The 6,000-nt window shown below is 40.5% G+C and overlaps 1 protein-coding gene across 3 annotated transcripts in view; it reads left to right on the top strand.

Moving 5' to 3' along the window:
- Positions 1–6,000, top strand: part of BNC2 (basonuclin 2) — a 450,307-nt gene that overhangs the window by 91,389 nt on the left and 352,918 nt on the right. For 2 of the 3 annotated variants that reach the window (XM_019554996.1, XM_019554997.1), the window contains exon 2: positions 1,903–1,943. The exons of the other annotated variant lie outside the window; for it this stretch is intronic. The gene's annotated coding sequence lies outside the window, so the exon portion shown is untranslated. The remainder of the gene's footprint in view (positions 1–1,902; positions 1,944–6,000) is intronic. 3 annotated transcript variants of the gene reach the window in all.

Raw genomic sequence — 6,000 nt, forward strand, 5'->3', positions numbered from 1 at the left:
TGTGGGCTCTTTGGGGTATGTGTATACATGTGTTCTTCCTCACGATTTATCTTTTGTACTGCAAAATACACAAGTGAGCATTAGGCATACTATCAGGACATAATTTCTATAATTTTCAAAAACAGCGTCTAAATGTTTCTGTGAGTGTACCCTAATTTATTTTTCAAATTGAATAATGAAATTATTTAGTTTTAAATGGGTACATAAGTGAATAAGGTTTCTTCAGACTCTTGCCCCTCTCTCAAAGCATGTTTCTTAATAGAAGTTATTTATTATAGCCTAGAGGTAGCTGTTTCCCATGACAGCCCTTATTTAATATATTGGCAATATGTCACTGGAGTCTACCTGTGGCATTTACATTTTTAATATTTTTCCCCAATCTTTTAGATCTGTTTTTTTATATTTAGCTAATAATAGAGAAATCTCTGGTATCCTATCAAATATAATAAGTATAGTTGGTGGGCTACATCTAATACATTGGCAATCAGGACTTTACATATATATAAAGTTCTTTCTATTTCTTGACAGTTGGGGGAACCCTTTTGCAAAAGCTGGCAGATGCATTATCTCTATTAAAATAGAAGGGGTAAGACCACAAAAAGTCCAGAGAAAAAAAAGACTTATTGTAAAGAGACTGTTTGGTGTTAGGTGCATGAAAGGTGAAGATAAAACTCATTCAGTAATTGCTAATAGGCAAATAGTGCAGATAGATAGGAACACTGAAGCTAAACCAAATACATCACAAGCTGGTGTCTAGACTCTTGTAAAAGGACTAATTTACAGGGCTGTAGGCAGTAACCAAGTGTTTCTGTAATTACTGTTGAGAAAAGTCCCTTGTTCTATGCTGCTGTCACTGAGAGTAGGAATTCATAATCTTTTAGGAAATCTTTTTGTTTTGTTTATTCACAGCAAAGTTTTTTGCTGTTTGATGACATGACATGTATGGTCCTTTTCTGCTGTCAGCAATTAGGAGAAAGTCTCAACAGAGCAAGAAAGCTTTGTGACACAGAGAACATTTGCCTGAAATGTTCCCATGTGAGCCATGAGCTTGGGTACACTCTGAAAAGGGGGAAAAATAAGGCTTTTGTTAGAGTGACAGGCAGGCAACACAGGCAAAGTTTAACCTAAATCCTTTCGTTGATATTGGAAAGTCATAAGCCTTCAGATGACACTGGCACATTCAACACGCTGTGTGATCTGGGACTCTAGTGTTTGTATCGCTGTGTGAGTATGTGTACAGTGTAAACATTTTATGAACTGCAGTTTCTGATCCATCCGTCTGTCTGGGCAAGAATGTCCCTTGATACTAAAAAGAACAGCAATCAGGACAGAATTGGTCAATGCGGCATGTCTAATGGTGGGAAGATATTTGAAGGACTCACTATAGACACAATAGACTCTCTAAATAGCCTCTTTGCACCCTGAGTCTTATTGCAAACAGGTTCATTAAGGAGAGAGATTCTGACACACAGCATCACAGTAATGAAAGTAGCTCTGTTTTTCTAATATTGTGTCTTGCCACTTCAGTTATGCTGCTGGTACAAGATTTCCCTTGTGTTGTTGTATATTTCTCCAGAAGAAGAATCAGTCTTCATAGAATATACAATTATTTTGTACAGGAATATATAACTCATACCTAAGATTCAGTCCTTCCTGTTTATGTGAACTAGTGTAAAAATAATTGGCAAACACATCTTTGAAACCCCAAAATGCTTACACTTGCAATTTGAAAGGCTTAAAGATGTTGAAGATACAGTTATAATAGGAAAATAATTATATGATGCTCTAATAAACTTTTTTGGATGCATGAAACAGTGTCAAATATTGTCCATGATCAAATATAAAATGAAATATTAGTATGCCTTTTCCCAAGTGATATCTTTGGGTTTTTTCCTTCTTTAGGTTGCAAAGTGTAAGTTCATAGTGGAGGAAAAACATAAAAGGTTAGTCTGCCCTGCTTTACATATAAGTACTGTGTGACTTTTTAAACTGTTGGATTGTTTAATTTGCACCGTGAACATTATGACCGCAGGAAAAAAAGGGTAATATTGGTTTAAAAGTGGATATGGAAAATTTAATGTGCTCAAGTGGGAACAATGGCATATTAAAAAAAAACCCACTTATGACACAGATCTAATAATTCACTTGCCCCTGTAGGACTGGGGTATCAGCTCTGATGCCGCTTGGTAGTTTATTTTTATATACACCCCTGGTCCCTGTTGTATATCCTGCGTATGGGTTCCACAGAAAAGAAAGAAAATAACCTTTAGGGAAATCAGCTTAGAAACCTTTCATTAAATACACTGTGCTTCATATCGTGTCGTTCACAAAATCTCCAAGAAAGATAGAAAGTGTTATCAGAGTGCATGTGTAAAATACTGTATTTGAATACTATAATTTGCTTTAAGATTAAAGACTATGAGTATAGGCATATTAGGTATTTCATTATTCACTTATGCCTAATGGATAATGTGGCAGGGGTCTTTCTTTTTTCTGTTTTTTCTGCTTCTTCCTTGCAGAGAAATGCAGTGCTTTAACTTTTTTTTTTAATGCTAAAAACATTCGTGCCTTACTGATCATTTCTTTCTTTTTTGATGGGGAGGGGTTCCCTAAATGAGTCAGATTATTACTTCTTTTGTAAAATGGATACATTTTTTTAGCCTTTTACAAGTAGAAACATTGACTAAAAGGCACCTACATTGTGCTGAGGAATAATAAAACTTAAAATTATTATTTTGGCAGAGACAGCAACATGGTACATTTGTAATTGGGAAGAAAGATGCTGTTATTAAGCTGGACATCAGTAATTACTTTTATTAAACTGAATCTCTGGTTTACCATCAGGGTTCATGTATTATCAGTGGCTGGCCTTTAAAAACCTATAAATGCCGTATCATTTTTGTTGACTATTCATGCAGCATGTGCCAGGCATGCCAAGCGCAACACCACTGTGCCTATACACGTAGCTGCTTTTTCACTAATGCAATACAGACAATAGAATTAAAACCAGTTTACTGCAAGCAATATAGAAGATATTTTCTGGACACCATTAAGGGTTAAATTACAGGATGTATTTTCCTAGCTACATGAGGCTGACAAATTTACAAACTCAGGGGCATTCATAGGCCTGATTCTTATTTACTTTAAAGCTGCTTTGCACTGTGGTGGCCTAAAAGTGTAAAGCAGTCTCAGTGTTGTAAAACGGAACGTAAGTACGCACCACTTTCTCCTCATTCCCTATTTACCACCTTCCTCCTCACCCTCTCACCCACCAGCCGAGTGTGATGTTCATCAGTATTTTTTATGCTTAGTGGAGGAGTGGCAGGTGTGTTTTGTGTGGTGGCAAGTTCAATCCCTATGTAGTCTAGAGGAAAAAGGTGAAGGTTCTCTTCTACCTTTATATGAGCAGAGGATGGACCACATGACAGATATTAGTAACCTTGTTCTATGTGCTATTGGCAAGTGCTAAGATAGTAATAACTAGGACAATATATGAACCTTTGTAGAATAGAACAAAAAGTTATTGTTAGGGGCTATTAGTATGTTCCCTTTAGGAGCTGGCATGCTTTTAGGTGTTGTTGTGTTTGAGTGGCATGTAGGTCACAAGGCCAAATTCTACCTACTGAAGGGAAAGAGATGGACAGAATTTGTACAAGCAGGTGAACATGGCATTAAGAGAAGTTAATATACATGGCTGTGAAGAAACCCAGGGAGAATTTTTCAGCGTTTTCCTAGAAGTAGGACTTAACTTCATGTGGATATTTAGAGACCACGGTTAGTTTCAGAAAGTTTATATATATGATCAAGAAAAAGGGAGCCATCTATACTCATTGGAAGGAGCATTTTGAAGACCTTTTTAATTGAGACTCTGCTGTTGAAAGGAATGTTCTTAACTCTATCCTGCAACACCCTGTCAGAAACGATCTCAGAATTCCTCCAACCCTTGATGAGGTGAAGAAAGCCCTCAAGCAGATGAAGATTGGCAAGGCACCTGGAGCTGATGGAATGCCTGCTGAAATCTTCAAGTAGTGGGGAGAGGAGCTCACATCACAGCTCCATGCCCCCATCTTAAGGATCTGGAATGATGAGGAAATTCCAGGTGACATAATGGGTGCTATGATTGTGACAGTCTTCAACAAAGGAGACAAATCTGACTGTGAAAGTTACAGAGGGGTCGCCTTGCTGTCCGCAACAGGAAAGATCATTGAGAACCCTCCTGAACCATCTCCCTTGACTTGCTGAAGAGCTCCTAATGGAGTTTGTGTGGGTTTAGGGCATCAAGAGGTATGACTGACATGATCTTCATTGCTCTCCCATAGTAGGAAAAAACCTGGGAACAATATAAACCCCTTTATGTGGCCTTCTTTGACCTTGTGAAATCCTTTGACTCAGTCAACTGAAAAACGCTATGGAGGATCCTCCTGAAGTATGGATGTCCATCAAAATTCATCACCTAGTTCACTGCCATCACAGATCCCTTTGAGGCTAAGGCAGAAATTTAAGCAAGGCCTTGTCATCACTCCAATACTTTTCTTGATATTCCTTGTCACAGTGCTACATCTGACTACCAACAGGCTTCCAGTTGGAGTGGAGCTAAACTACTGAATGGATGGTAAGCTATTTAATCTCAGCTGTCTCTGAGCCAAAATCAAGACCACATCGACCTTAGGGGACTTTGTTAAAAATAGGACTTTGTCTTTTTTAGTGCAACAAGTCCTCTGTGGCTTAAAGCACTCCAGTGAGACTGAGGACAATGAAGTGGGAGTTGATATAGTAGGGATGGGGTATTAAGGAGTGGTGGAGCCCCATAGGAAGACTTGCAGGAAGATGTTGGAATTATCATCAGTGCCATAACTCCAGCTCCCATTAGATTTGTATTACTATCTAATAAGATGTGGCAGGCGAAAGCACACCATCAGAGGTAGAAGACCACAGTGTTCCTGAAGCTAACTCAGTGGCACAGGTCTGCCACATCCTGGGAAGGCAGGGCCCACAACCCTGTACAGTGACACATTTACATCCAGACAAGAGAGCTATTGTCTGTGGCGTTAGACATCAAAACACTGATGTCAGTTCAGGCCCTGGATGTGGTAAAGGTGGAGTATAGGGGAGGTTGGAGCCCCACGAAGAAGCCAGGGTGTGGGATCCAGAGAGTTACCTGAGGGGGAACTGTCTCCCAGGAAGATAGGACCAAGCCTTGGCACGCTAGAAGGAACAGCTACCAGAATATGTGGATGACACACACAAGGACCCACCCTGTCATCACCAGTGAATAGGGAGTTGGCCAAGAGGGGACCCAAGCCCTGCAACATATGCCAGCAACACTTACAATGATAATAGGACACAGAAAAATGGGACTTGCAGAAACAGCATGTTGCAGACTGAACCAAGAACTCAGAACCATCTACCCCACACAGAAACATATACCTGAGCTGCAACAGAGTCTGTTGATCCTGAATAGGCCTCACAAGCCATTGTGGGTCCAGAGATAAGGCAGTCATAGAAGACAATCATTCTCAACTGTGAGGGTTTGCCAATGATGATATATGAATAGTTGGACCCTGCCCTTTTATGAACCTCCACAATAATCTGCTGAGGTCTTGTGTCCTCTATGTGTGCGTCCACATGAGCATGTACATGCCTCTTGCCCTGCCTCAAACCCCTTTGAGGTGGGGCAACAGGCACGTGTGGGAACAAAAAAATGTTCCCTGCACTGCAAACTTGCAGCGCAGGGAGAAAAGTAGACCCCTGGATATCCAGGGATCTAAAAAAAAGGAAGTATAAAAAAGTGGGGCAGGGCATGGTCCCTGACTGTGCCCTGAGGCAACCGGAGGATGGGTCCTCCATAGAGATGCTCTGGCTGCCAGAGCGTCTCTATGATTGCCTCTTGCCCTGGTGCTGAAACACGCGGCTGGCCACTTACTTCAGTGCCAGTGAGTAAGGGGTCAGAGGGGCTGGAGGAGGGGGAAAAGGACATCCTCGTCCACTCCCCCAGCCCTC

Source organism: Crocodylus porosus, unplaced genomic scaffold, assembly GCF_001723895.1.
Source record: "Crocodylus porosus isolate Cpor-Errol unplaced genomic scaffold, CroPor_comp1, whole genome shotgun sequence".
NCBI classification, from domain to species: Eukaryota; Metazoa; Chordata; order Crocodylia; family Crocodylidae; genus Crocodylus; species Crocodylus porosus.